At 49.6% G+C, this 14,725-nt stretch overlaps 1 pseudogene; it reads left to right on the top strand.

Moving 5' to 3' along the window:
* Positions 1-11,358: 11,358 nt before the first annotated feature.
* Positions 11,359-11,651, top strand: LOC127695068 (60S ribosomal protein L36-like; annotated as a pseudogene).
* The last annotated feature ends 3,074 nt before the right edge of the window (positions 11,652-14,725 follow it).

Genomic DNA, 14,725 nt, shown 5'->3' with positions numbered 1-14,725 from the left:
CAGCAGAAAGGCCCATAATACAAGAGAGGGTTTCAGAGTGTATGAACGGCCTTTTTTTTTTTTTTTGACTTGGGGAGCAGGGAAGCAGACTCCCAGGTGAGTCTACTCCCAGTGAGTAGATGCCTCATCATTTCAGCTCCTGACTGGAAAGTACCCTTACCATTCTCCCTTCCCCTTCCACAAGGAGAAAGGGGAGACGAGACCCTTGACATCCCCTTAACCAAACTCCGTCTCGATGGGCGGCGGCAAGAAACTCCTTTAATCCCAGCAGAGGCAGGAGGATCTCTGAGTTAGTGACCAGCCCACTCCACAGAGCACGTTCCAGGACAGCCAGAGGTACACACAGAAACACTGTCTCGAAAAACTAAACCAAGCAAACCAAAACCAAAACACAAAACACAAAACTCCATCCCAGGGTCAGCCTAGACTCAAAGGAGGAAATACCAGGTCTCTGGTTAGCTGCTCAATCCCCTGAAGCCAGTCACCTAGGAACGCGCCCTAGGGGTCTCTAAGCACCAGGATGGGCTTCAAGTTCAGGGTTGAAGCTTTAGGCTTTGAGGAGGAGCTGAGAACAGATGAAAGAGGAGTCCCAACAAGGGCGTGTCACTGAAAAGAGGAAAAGACGCCTGGCCAGAATGTCCTATTTCTTCCCAATGTGAGGACTTGGTAACTAGGCAGCTGCCTGCCGCTGAGAAGGAGAAACCCCTTCACCAGAACCAACCACTTCAAAAACCAGGTAAGATGGCTGTGAATGGTAGTGGTGCACATCTTTAATCCCAGGCTCAGGAGACATAGGCAGACAGATCTCTAGGAGTTCGAGGCTACCCTGGACAACACAGTGAGACCTCCCCTCCCTCCCCCCCAAAAATGGAGGTCAGAGGAAAACTTACAAGAGTCCATTCTTTTCTTCTGCCCTGTGAGTCCCGGGGACTGAACTCTGGTAGTGTGGCTTGGCAGAGAGCGGTTTGAGCAGCTGTGTCATCTCAACTCTTTGATAGTCGTGCCCTGCCGTTCCCCCAGCACCACGCACCACCCACTCACTTGGCGCCATTACAAGGTCTTCCCTGGGAAGAGAAGTAACTGAACAGCTTGTGTGGTAATCTCCAGATAGGCTCTCGGGCCAGGGGACAGCTGCTCGGTTCAGCCATTGAAGAATTTAGCCGCATCCCTGAACGCCCCAAGAGAACAGGATTGGCTACATAAATAAATAATGATCAGCTCAGCCCCCGGGACACTTGGCAGCCATCAACATTTCCTTTTTAAAGTATCATGGGAGACTGGAAGACTTGAGTGTAGTATAATGCAGCAGAAACAGAGGGCGAAATGACCTTATTTAGAAGGAAGCTGAGTCTTACTTTCCTGCATGTCGTCTCAAGACAGAGAGGGCACATGGGGACACGTCCTGGGGACCTGAGAATCCCTTAAGAGGTTTTTGTTATTGAATCAAGGCCTAACTTCACAAAGACGAGAAACTGGAATGTCCCTGAGTGCCCAGCTCTGGCGAGGGGGAGTCTTTTCTAGCTGTAAGGATGATGCAATCTGGCAAGTGAGTTGTACAGCCACTCAGGGCCTGGGGCCTCTCAAATACACAGAGGCCCAGAGACAGTGCCTGAGGCTCCGGAAATAGGGAAGCCTTGGGAATCTCTTTGGTTGTGAGTCTGGCTGTTCACGGCTGAGCCATCTCTCCCGCAGAATTTATGCACAAATCCTGGCTTGTGGGGACTTAAAGTCCGATTTTATCTTCAGTAACATGTATGGGAGTCACTGTCTGACCTGAGCTGCTGCATCGGAACACCCCCCAACCCCACCCTCCAAGCCCACCCCACCCACCTCCACCTCCTGCTGGAGAAATGGTGCTAGGGACCTTGGTAGGAAAAGGTGCTAGGGACCTTGGTAGGAAAAGGAGCTTCGAAAGAGGCCAGATTAAAATATAACCGGGCAATGAACAGGAGGAGGTGCTGTTCAGCCTCGCCTGCTTTGAATCTATAAGATCAGCAGCTTTGAAATGACTCGTTTTAAAGGCAGGATGGCCCAGGCCTAGAGGCAGAGGCAGGCGGATTTCTGAGTTCAAGGCCAGCCTGGTCTACAGAATGAGTTCTGGGACAGCCTGGGCTACACAGAGAAACCCTGCCTTGAAACAAACAAAACGCGACTTGGTCTGCCTCCTTTGGTCTTTTTTCTTTTCTTTTTTCTTTTTTTTTTTAAGATTTATTTATTGTTATATCTAAGTACACTGTAGCTGTCTTCAGACACTCCAGAAGAAGGAGTCAGATCTCATTACGGATGGTTGTGAGCCACCATGTGGTTGCTGGGATTTGAACTCAGGACCTTCAGAAGAGCAGTCAGTGCTCTTAACCACTGAGCATCTCTCCAGCCCTCCTATGGTCTTTTTCTGTCCATAAAACACTCGCTGCTCAGTATAATCTGTTCTCTCTCTCTCTCTCTCTCTCTCTCTCTCTCTCTCTCGTTCTTGTTTTTCTGAGAGAATCCTGGCTGAAATCACAGCAGTCCTCCTTCTCATCCTCCATAAATGCCGATTACAGGCAGGTGGGCAGTGGGCAGTTATCCCATCCAGACAAGAACTTTCTATTTCATAGACGGAATGCTCCCAAATTGTGAGTCACTGATTACAGCCAGTTCGGCTTTGAACAGAACATAGAGAGAAATGCTGTTCTTTGGCAATTTGAATTCAACACATGGGCTAATAAGTTATGTCCTCCAATGACATGTCCTGGGGGAATAGTATGACTGACGGTTACAAGATCGTTTTCTGTGAAGCAAGGGACCGTGTGGGGTATGGAACCCAGGCCCCAGAACAGTTCACACAAGCGCCCTGCCTCCCACCTGCGGCCTCTAGGGTCATCCTTCACCCATTCACAGAAGGGGGCATTCGCTGGGCTCCTGAAACTAAACTTGCAACAGTTGTGACCCTCCAGGGGCTGCTGGGAATTGAACCTTGGTCCTCTGGAAGAGCAGCCTTAATCACTGGGCCATTTCTCCAGTTCCTAGTAATCCAGTGCTTTTCTTTGTTTTTGAGACATGGTTTCCCTATGTAGCTCTGACTAGCCTGGAAATTTTATGTAGACCAGGCTGGCCTCCAACTCATAGAAATCTTTCTCCCTTTGCCTCCCAAGTGCCAGGATCGGCAATACAACACCCGCTTCTTTCTGATTCTCTATAGAAAAGCTTTGTTGACTCCTGATTTAGACAGTCAGTCTCAAATATACAAAGTCTGTATATGGTTAGTTGTAGTGGATAATAATTAAGAAAGAGTACCACCGCGCCAGGCCTCTGCACCAAGTCCCGGCGGGTCTCGCTCAGGACGGCTCTCACTGTCACCAAGAGCCAATCTCTTGGAGCCAGCGCGCACAGCTTCCCAGCTGTGTTTCCTCTCCATCATCGGCTATGTAAACGGTGCGAGTCCCACACTTCCGCCCAGCACCCACTCCGGTAAAGCATGACTCTTAAACTTGAATAGTTAACCAAATATATTTATATATAAGAAACTCCCAATTTCATAATGCCAATTTACAATGATAAAGTCTTATCCCAATATTTCTAACCTCTCCAAAACACCAGAAATACGTCTGAAGCCTTCTGGATATCCGTGTCTCCCTCTCTGCTCTGCTCGTGAGGTCCCTCCCTCCTTAGCTCCTCCTCCTCTCTCCCCTCCAATCACTGGCCTCTTACTGCCTCAGTGTGAATGGATAGGAACTACCTTGCAACAGTTAGTGTTAATTGTTATATTGCCAAGAGATGTGCTCCTGAGCAGGCCCGGGGCACATTGTCTTGATTACATTAATTAATGTAGAAAGGCTCACCTTTCTTTTTAAGTGAGTGTGTGTTGTACCCATGTGCCATGGTACATGGCAGGGTGGGGGGAAGGTATCAGAGGACAACTTTCATTTTAAAAATTATTTTATACTTTGTACGTATGTGGGTGTTTTGCACCCATGTATGTCTGTGCACCACATACCTGATGCCCGAGGAAACTGGAAGAGGGTGCCAGACGCCCCAGGAATTGAACCCTACTCCTCTGTTAAGACTCCCCCTTTCTTTCTTTTCTTTCTTTTCTTTTTTTTTTTTTTTTTTTTTTTTTTTTTTTGTTTGTTTGTTTTTGTTTTGGTTTTTCAAGACAGGATTTCTCTGTGTAGCCATGGCTGTTCTGGAACTCACTCTGTAAGCCTCGAAGTCAGAAATCTGCCTGCCTCTGCCTCCCAAGTGCTAGGATTAAAGGCGTGAGCCACCACCACCCGGCTGAGCCAATTTTCTTAACCTCCAAGCCCTCTCCACTCCCAGAGGAGTAGCTTTATTCACTGAGCCATGACATAGGTCAGAATATCCGGTTAAACTGTGGGCGGGGCCATTCCCTAGGCAGGGGACGCTGGACCAAAAAAAGTGAAGAGTTAACTGGGTTCGAGTTCCTCCGTTGACAGCGCTTCTTTACTGCAGATGCAATATAAAGCTGTAGCGACAATTTGGGAATTTTGGTTTCTTTTAAAAACACATAAATATAAGAATACGGTTATTGTTTTGATCCCAGGTGTAGGATATGAGGCCGCTTCAGACTGTCCTCGGCAGCCACTCCATCTGTCCTGTGCTCGAGGGCGGGATTTTGTTAGCGGCAGATTCTGCGATTGCGCAACATTAGGAATTCTGGGAATTTTTGTTTGTTTTTTTCGAGACAGGGTGTGCCACCGCCGCCGGCTTCTGGCCTCTTTTTAGAGGGTGTATTGATGCTAGGGACCCTGGGAGATGGGTTGGGGGTTGGTTGCTGTTGATCGGAGTTTGTCAAGTGTCTGAGTGCAGAGAAGAGACAAGAAGAAACAAAACTGCAAAGATCAAACTCGCACCGCACCAAGGAACTCAACGCCCCTGATCAGCACGAAGTAGTCTAATGTTAACGCTGCCCCCTTATCCTTTTTTTTCCTCTACCTAGTGTTAGGGGTGCAGAGGGTGGAAGCAAAAAGAACCCACAAAGTAGCCGAAGTCTAGTCACACAAAGCCACCTCAGGCTTCTGCAACAAGGGGAAGAACCTTGAATGCTGAGCTGAAATAAATTGTAGCAAAACAGGAGGGAAAGAAACTAGGACAGTGTGACAGCTTATCTCCACGCAGAATTAGTCTTTTCGGTTTCTGGGGTTAAAAAAAAAAAAGTTAGAGCCGGGCAGTGGTGGTGCACACCTTTAATTCCAGCACTCATGAGGCAGAGACGGGGCCGATCTCCGAGTTCGAGGCCAGCCCGTTCTACAGAGCGAGTTCCAGGACAGCCAGGATCACACAGAGAAGCCCTGTCTAAAAAAACAAAAACAAAATAAAAGTTGTTCGTGTGTGCCTGTGTACTGTGTATAGGCCTGGTGCCCACTAAAGCCCAAGTAGGGGCATCAGATCCCCTGGAACTGGAGTTAACAGGTAGTTGTAAGCCATCATGTGGGTGCTGGTAACTGAGTCCAGGTCCTTCTTAAGGACTGAGCCATCTCTCAGGAAGCCGTGATACCTTCCCCCCACCCCACCTCCACCCTCCACCCCTTTCTATTTTCTCTAGGGACCATGTGCTCATTGCCCTCCTCCCACTGGCTGACTCCCCATCTCTTCCCCAGTCTTGTGAGCAGTTTGGTTTGCCACACAGCACAGCTATTCAGTTATATATGCAACGGTCCTGATTCTGGCATTTAAGTCTCAGCAGGGATGTTGGACCCTGGAGCAAAAGACTGTTCCTTGGCCCAGTGGTGCTGGGAGCAGATCCCAGTTCTTTAGATGCTGTGGCAGGTATGTGAGTCTCCCTACCTCCTCTCTCTCTCTCTCTCTCTCTCTGTGTGTGTGTGTGGGGGGGGGTCTCATGTAGCTTCAGATGGCCTCAAACTCACTCTGTGTCAGAGAATGACTTTAAACTCCTGATCCTCCTCCTCTTTCCATCTCCCTCCCCAAGTACTTAAATTACAGTGCCTACCAGCACACCTGGTCCATCCATCAACACAGCTGCCCCATCCACTAACACACCTCGCCCATCTACCAACACACCTGGCCCATCTACCAACACAGCTGACCCATCCACTAACACACCTGGCCCATCCACTAACACACCTGGCCCATCCACCAACACATCTGGCCCATCCACCAACACATCTGGCCCATCCACCAACACACCTGGCCCATCCACTAACACACTTGGCCCATCTACCAACACACCTAGCCCATCTACCAACACAGCTGACCCATCCACTAACACACCTGGCCCATCTACCAACACACCTGACCTATCCACTAACACATCTGACCCATCCACTAACACATCTGGCCCATCCACCAACACACCTGGCCCATCCACTAACACACCTGGCCCATCCACTAACACACCTGGCCCATCTACCAACACGCCTGGCCCATCTACCAACACGCCTGGCCTATCTACTAACACATCTGGCCCATCCACTAACACACCTGGCCCATCCACTAACACACCTGGCCCATCTACCAACACACCTGACCCATCCACTAACACATCTGACCCATCCACTAACACATCTGACCCATCCACAACACACCTGGCCCATCCACTAACACACCTGGCCCATCTATCAACATGCCTGGCCCATCTATCAACATGCCTGGCCTATCCACTAACACATCTGGCCCATCCACTAACACATCTGGCCCATCCACCAACACACCTGGCCCATCTACCAACACAGCTGACCCATCCACTAATACACCTGGCCCATCCACTAACACACCTGGCCCATCCACTAACACACCTGGCCCATCCACCAACACACCTGGCCCATCTACCAACACACCTGGCCCATCTACCAACACACCTGGCCTATATCCATCATCACACCCAGTCCATCTATCAACACACCTGGTCAATCCACCAACACACCTAGTCAATCCACCAACACACCTGGTCAATCCACCAACACGCCTGGCCCATCCACCAACAATCCACCAACCATCCAGATGTTTGGCGGCTCCGAGTGCAGTCTGGAGGCTCACGTGGGCAATCCTCCTGCCTCCACCTCTACCCATCTACCAACACACCTGGTCCATCCACCAACACACCTGGTCAATCCACCAACACACCTGGTCCATCCATCAACACACCTGGCCCCAATTCCAATTTCTTCTTCCACAACTCTGCCATCAGCATCAGCAAACCCAAAGGCAGAGGAACCTTTAGTAAACAGCTGTGCATGCGTCCCCTAGAGTCTGGCTGCTCACAGTTTCATTCTGTTACTCGAATTACCAGAGCCCTGGCTGGGGTCCTTCTGGATAGACATTACAAGTGGCCTAGGCAGAGCTCTTCCTTTGTGGCCCTTCCCAGACCCTTGAATGCCCATGGGGCAAGCTCCGAGGCTAGAGCCCAAACTCCGCCGCTGGGCACAAGGTTCCAGATGTTTGACGGCTCCGAGTGCAGTCTGGAGGCTCACGTGGGCAATCCTCCTGCCTCCACCTCTCCCGCAGAAATGGGGCTACAGGTGAGTGTGTGGCCACATCCAGCATTTTTTTTTTAAAGATTTATTTATTATTATATGTAAGTACACTGTTGCTGTCTTCAGACACTCCAGAAGAGGGCATCAGATCTTGTTAGGATGGTTGTGAGCCACCATGTGGTTGCTGGGATTTGAACTCAGGACCTTTGGAAGAGCAGTCAGTGCTCTTAACCCGCTGAGCCATCTCACCAGCCCGCACATCCAGCATTTTAAATGGATCCTGTGGACTGGGAACCAGGTCTGAAGCACACAGTGCAGCATATGGTATATTCTCTTATCTACCGAGCCATCTTCCCAGCCTGGTCTCTCTCCTCTGATACATTTGCTGCCTGCCATTTCTCCCCAGGCCGTTCTCCAGCCCACCAGCTCTCCTTCACCCACTGTTGCTGCCTCTGCTACCACTGGCATCCCTTCTCGGCCTCCGTGTTACCAGTTCAGCCTGTGTCGGTAGACATGAGAAGTGGGTAACAAAATACAGGTGTGGTAGCTTATGCCTGTAACTCCTGCACTCGGGAGGCTGCCGCAGTAGGAATGCTGTGACTTTGAGGCCAGCCTGGGCTAAACAACCTTTGCCTAATGCTCCTCCTCCTATGCCATCACTAATAGTGTGACACTGTTTCTACATAAATAAAGATAACTAAATGATATCTTAAAATGTTGCAACACTAGGGGGCAGTACAGGACGAATCTCTGCCTGGCTCAGGAAATGAATCGAACTTCTGCTTGTGTAGCTAGAAGGCGTTTTTTAGAGAGTGTAACCGCAGCATTCACAATAAAGTCCCTCCAGCAAGTAAAGGGTGTGCCTGCACGGACAAAGGATTTATGTTGGGGGGAGGGGCTTTCGGGGAAGTGCTGAGTCAGCAGAAGAGAGCTCCTGCACAGCGCTCACTAAGGTTCCTGATTGCAAAAGGGGCAGCCCAGGCTTAGAACCAGCAGTGGCTGCAGTGCCTTCGCCAGATTGTGCTTCAGCTGCAAACAGCTGTGGTTTCAGCGCAGCTTCCTCCAGGCTCCTGTGGAGCATTAAAGGCAACTGGAACTGGCATCAGGACAGTCTGGTTGGCACCCAAAAGGGGACATCTTGGCTGCAGTGCTCTGGGCAAGGCGTTCTGTCCACATGTGTGTATCTCATGCTTGCAGTGCCTCAGAATCCAAAAGAGGGTGTCTTATCCCCTGGGCTGGAGTTACAGATGGTTGGGAGCCGCCATGGAGTACTGGGGACTGAACCCGGGTTCTCTGAAACAGCAGCGAGCACTCTCAGCAGACCCAGTTTCACTTCCTAAATAAATGACTACAACATTTTGCCAGGGCGTCTGCTTCTGGGGGGATGCAGTCAGAGAGGAGGCTTTGCCTGGATGGTTTTTGCTGATTTAGCATTCCTAACATAATCTCTCTCTCTCTCTCTCTCTCTCTCTCTCTCTCTCACACACACACACACACACACACACACACACACACACACCCCTATGGCTTCATGTATGTGAGGTACCGAGCTATATCTTTTAGTATCCTTTTAACTTTTGTTTTGTTTTGTTGTTGTTTTTTTTGTTGTTGTTGTTGTTTTCGAGACAGGGTTTCTCTGTATAGTCCTGGCTGTCCTGGAACTCACTCTGTAGACCAGGCTGGCCTCCAACTCAGAAATCTGCCTGCCTCTGCCTCCCAAGTGCTGGGATTAAAGGGGTGCACCACCACCACCCTGTTCCTTTTAACTTTTAATTTCAAGCCAGTGTAGTGACTCATTGATTGCCAGCTGTGTCTGGAATCAACTAAAAACCAAGTGTCTGGGTACACCTGTGAGGGATTAGGACCGACCTACTTCTTCAGAATTCCAACAAAGGCTAAAGACTAGCGGCTCTCTAGGACTTGAGCACCAGAGACATCAGTCACATGGACGGAACAACTTCAGCTCCTGGACCTTTCCTTTAGGAGACAGCAATTATTAGACTACGTGGACCACAGCCTGCAAGTGTGTGTGTGTAGACCCTGGCTTTATCATTCTCCTGCTTCAGTTTCCTGAGTAACTAGGATTACAGGCCTGCACTGTCAGGTATGGTTCCTTCCTTCCTTCCTTTCCTTCCTTCCTTTCCTTCCTTCCTTCCTTCCTTCCTTCCTTCCTTCCTTCCTTCCTTCCTTCCTTCCTTCCGTTTTTCAAGATAGAGCTTCTCTGTGTAACATCCTTGGCTGTCCTGGAACTGTGTAGACCAGGTTGGTCTCAAACTCACAGAGATCTGCCTGCCTCTGCCTCCCGAGTGCTGGGATTAAGGGCATATGCTGCCACCTCCCAGCTTTTTCTTTCTTTTTTTAAGACAAGGTTTCATTAGGTCAGCCTGGTTGACTTTGAACTTACTGGGTAGCTCATGAGTGAGTTTAAGCCTTAGCCTCCCGGGTGTGAGAGTCACAGGCATGTGGCACCACACCTGGTCTTCCTTGTGTAACTTACTAGGGTCTTTGAGGGTTAATTTTATATGTCAAATTAGTTGGGTCATGTTGTTCAGATATTTGGTTAAACATTATTCTAGATGTTTCTGTGGTGGTGCTTTCTTGAATATTTTAACATTTAAACCAGTGTACTTTAAATAAAGCCATAATGTGGTTGGGCCTCACCTAGCTGGTTAAGCATCTGAATAGAAGAAACTGCAGGTCCTGGGGAGCACAAGGAATTCTGCAACAGTCAAGTGCGGAGCCCCTTCCCTGAAATCCTTTCTGGTTTTTGTCTGACCTTCAATACAGGGTTTGTCTGGAACCTTTAGAAAGATACTTCTGTCTGTTTTGAAACAACAACAAACTTTTTTTTGAGATTTTAATTTCCCAGTTAAATTTTTGGGGTTTTTTTGTTTTTGTTTATTTGATTTTTGTTTTGGTTTTTTGAGACTGGGGTTCTCTGTGTAACAGTCCTGGCTGTCCTGGAACTTGTTTTGTAGATCAGGCTGACTTTGAACACTTTTTTTTGTTTTGTTTCAATTTGTTTTTCGAGACAGGGTTTCTCTGTGTAGCCCTGGCTGACTTGGAGCTCACTCTGTAGACCAGGCTGGCCTCGAACTCAGAAATCCGCCTGCCTCTCAAATGCTGGGATTAAAGGCTTGCACCACCACTGCCGGTTGAACTCTTAGAACTCTGCCTCTCTCTGCCTCCAGAGAGCTGGGATTAAAGGTGTTCACCACCACTACCCGGGCTGTTTTTGTTTATTTTTAATGATTATGTCTATTTTATGAGCATTGGTGTTTTGCCTGCAAGTCTGTCTATATGAGGGTGTCTCTGGAACTGGGAATTACAGACAGTTGTGAACTGCCGTATGCGTGTGGGAATTGAACCTGGGTCCTCTGGAAGAACAGCTAGCTCTCTTAGCCAATGAGCCATCTCTCCAGCTCCTGTTTTTTGTTGTTGTTTTTGTCTCCCCCCGCACCCCGCCCCATTTTCTGTTTTTCAAGACAGGGTTTCTCTGTGTAGCCCTGGCTGTCCTAGAACTCACTCTGTAGACCAGGCTGGCCTCGAACTCAGGAATCCGCCTGCCTCTGCCTCCCAAGTGCTGGGATTAAAAGCGTGCACCACCACAGCCCAGCTCCTGTTTGGATTTTAATGGTCTTTACAAAACCAGGTTGAGGACAGACAAGTGGTTCAGTCAGTAAAGTGCTTGTGGTGCAAATATGAAGACCTTAGCTGGATCCCCGGAGCCCACATGTGGTGCCCTGTGACTGTAACTCCAGCACTGGAGGAGCAGAGATAAGGGCTCACTAGCCAGCCTGTTTAACCTCCTCAGCAAGTTCTAAGTCAATGGGAGATCCAGTCTCAAAACACAAGATGGGCTGAAGACATGGCTCCTTGCTTAAGCGCACTGGATGGGTCCCGGCCGCCATCAAGGGCTGCCGCCATGGCCCTGCCTTAGCCAATGGCCGTGGGACTCAACAAGGGCCACAGGTGACCAAGAATGTCAGCAAGCTGAGACACAGCTGCGGGCACCTCACCAAGCACACCAAGTTCGTGCGGGACACGACCCGGGAGGTGTGTGGCTTCGTGCCCTATGAGCGAGCGTCACGGAGTTGCTCAGTGTCCAAGGACATGCGCACACTGAAGTCCATCAGGAAGAGGGTGGGCATGCGCATCAGCGCCAAGAGAAAGTGGGAGGAGCTGAGCAGTGTGCTGTCAGCCATGAGGAAGGCCTGAAGGACTGATGCAGCCTCCCCCAATAAGTGTGTGTGGGGGGGGAAGGGAGTTGGGAGGGGGAAACACTGGCTGCCCTTCCAGAGGACCCAGGTTCAATTCCCAGCACCTACATGGTGGCTCATAGCCATCTTTAATTCTAGATCTAGGGGATATGGTAACCCTTCTTCTGGCCTCTGTGGGCACTAGGCATAGATGTGTTACACAGACATCCATGCAGGAATGCCTCCACACAGACACACATACAAGAAAACAAGACAAAGTGATTGATACCTGAGCAATGACACCCAAGGTTAACCTTGGTGTACACACTCACACATCTGTGCCCAACACGTGCACCCCTGTAAACACACACCCACATGTGCACCCCTGTAAACACACACCCACACGTGCATACAAAGCATAGCAAGTAAATACTGTTCCTCAGGGCTCCAGACTTGCTGGCTTTCTCCCACAGCTCTGCCCACCACAAGGTGACATTTTCCACCGACAGCTTTTTTGCAGTTTTAAGAGGAAAAAAAATTGGTCCTGTTGTGAACTAGGCAGCAGGTTGATTATGGGAAGCCGTTGTTTTTCTGTTTTAATAGCCAGAAGATAAAAGATGGATGCATTCCAAGCGGCCTGCGATACCAGCCAGGACCTGATAGAGGGAGCAAAGAAGGTGTGCTTGGGTCTCATCCGGCCGCCGAGGGGGCTGCTGGGAAGACAAGATCTGCCTGTAACAAAGGAGACCCTTTCAGGCTGCGATCACACTGCACTGCACTGCAGTGCTGGGCTGGTGCCCAGGGCCTCACACATGCTGGGTCCAAGCCTCTGCGCCATCTCACCAGCCCAAAACATTCAGGATTTTTTTTGCCTCGCTCCAACTTGAACGTTAGAAAAACAGGATGCCTTGCCCCTATTCATCCTCTGAACATGTCTCTGAAAGCTGAGGTCTGATGATCTTTATTTCTAAAAATAACACTAACTTGGATCTCTAAGCTGATTCTCTCTATAGGATTCCAAGAACCCTGCCGGGGATGAGGGCCGAACACTGGGCGGCAGAGCCAAGCACGCTAGGGGTGACCCTCCCAGCTCAGCAAGGACAGTGGTAGGGAGCAGATGCTGCTGCAGCAGCCGCTGGAAAAGCTGAGATGGACTTGAGAGTCCAGGGCCCTTGGGTGGACAGAGACTTCTGGTGCGGGCGAGGTTTTGATGGCTCCTAGTGGGGGGCTTTGCAGGCGTTCCAGTGGGCTCCAAGTACCTGTGCACCCTTGAAGATCTGGTTCAGTAGACACGGTTTAGTGCCTTCTCTGTGCTTGGGGACACTCCTGTCAAACAAGACCAGTTTCCATAACATATGGCTACACATGGGGCACCACCGGTTAGATAAAAGTGTGCCACAGAGGAAGGAGGGTCCAGGCTCGCCAAGGCCTGGATACAGGATATAGACAAAGATACAGGAGATTAGCTGAGATAAACCCCAAAGCAAGCAATACAGGAAGTCACAAGGCTCCTGGGGCAAGGGTGCCAAATGGGTCAGGTTCAAGGAGCTACAGGCCCATGGCAGTGAAAACCTCCAAACACCACAAATGTCAATGATCTCTGAGCCATCTGGTGGTGGCCCCAGGGCAGGACCAGGACCTTATAAACCCAGATAGCCAGCAGCAGCCTGAGGAGGCCCCATCCCCTGAGGACAATCATTCATCCAGTGAATGCTTGATCCTCGACTATGCTATAGAAAAGAGTTTTAATACAAGCTGCAGGGAAGCCACGTGAGTGAGTTTATTATTAATAATAAATTGTCGATCATTTAAATCCTTCAAGTCCTGTAGGGGAAGGACAGCACAGTTGTCAGACACAAATAACTTCAGTCTTTACCATGGATGTCTTTGGTCATTCTTTTTGGCCTGACCTGAGGGAGCCCGTGTTCCTAAGGCGAGGTAACTTTTGGGAAGAGAAAAGGTCTCCTCCTTCATGAGGACTTCTTGGCTCTTTCTTTTTTTTTTTTTTTTCTTGAAACCAGGTGAGGGGTTTGAAGAGTTGGGGATACAGGGCAATCATTGTAAGAAATATGAGAGAAGAAGGAAGTCCTTGTGTTCCAGTTGGCCGTCATCATGGTCAAATACTAGCTGATCCTTCCTGAGGCTAAAGCATGTTTGCAAAGTGCCCAAAGATAACATAGTGAGTACTGAGCAGAGGGACTTAAGTGCAGGGACAATCCAGCCCCTCAGGGGATGGATGTCCGCAGGCCCCAGGGTTAGGGTCTAGTACTGAATAGAAGTGTGGCTTCCAGGATTGGGGGTTGGAGTCCTTCCCAGAGCAACAGGGTGCAAGGTCGCCTCCTAGAATTAGGAGGAATGGGAGGTGGCCCTTAGGAGGACTGTGAAGACCCACACTTGCTCCCGACAAGTCTATAGAGTAGGGTCTCAAACAGGACACTGGAAATAACCTGGAGATAGTTTTGATTGTCACACTGGGTGACAGCTCCCAGTGTCTAGTTGTAGAGGTCAAGGACATTGCTGAATACTCCAAGAGTGATGTTCTTAGCACAAAGCACGTGTCCGACCGGAATGAATTAGTTCAGCAAAGAGTCTTTACCTCACCCACATGGGAACAGCAATGTGTTGACCACCAACCAAGCGCCACCCACCGGAAGCTATGTGGTTCCATTTCTCTTCTTCCTGCCTCAATCCTGTAGAAGGGGGAGTAGAGATCAGGGTGGGGATGGGGTGGGGGCAGGGCAAGGGAAAAGAGTGAACGGCAGGAGTTCCCTGCTCTGGGCTCTGGGTCTCACAATGCCTGTGAAATTTGAAACAGGCCTAAAGTGTTGACTCAGACTTGAGGGGCATCCAAGGAGGCCTGGGCCTGCTGGGAAAGCGGTTTTGAGCAAGCACATCTGGTGGGAGTTACTGGGAAGAGAAAGGAAGAAAGAAAAGAAAAGAAAAGAAAAAAAGAAGAGGGGGGATGGAGGGAAGAAGGAAGGAAGAGTATAAGAATCAAGAAAGAAAAGGAAAGAAAGAAAGCATCTCTGTGTGTGTGTGTGTGTGTGTGTGTGTGTGTGTGTGAGCACAGAGTCAGGCACAAAACCAGAGCTC

This window comes from Apodemus sylvaticus, chromosome 10 (genome assembly GCF_947179515.1).
Source record: "Apodemus sylvaticus chromosome 10, mApoSyl1.1, whole genome shotgun sequence".
NCBI lineage: Eukaryota > Metazoa > Chordata > Mammalia > Rodentia > Muridae > Apodemus > Apodemus sylvaticus.
This window is presented reverse-complemented; position numbering and strand designations above follow the sequence as displayed.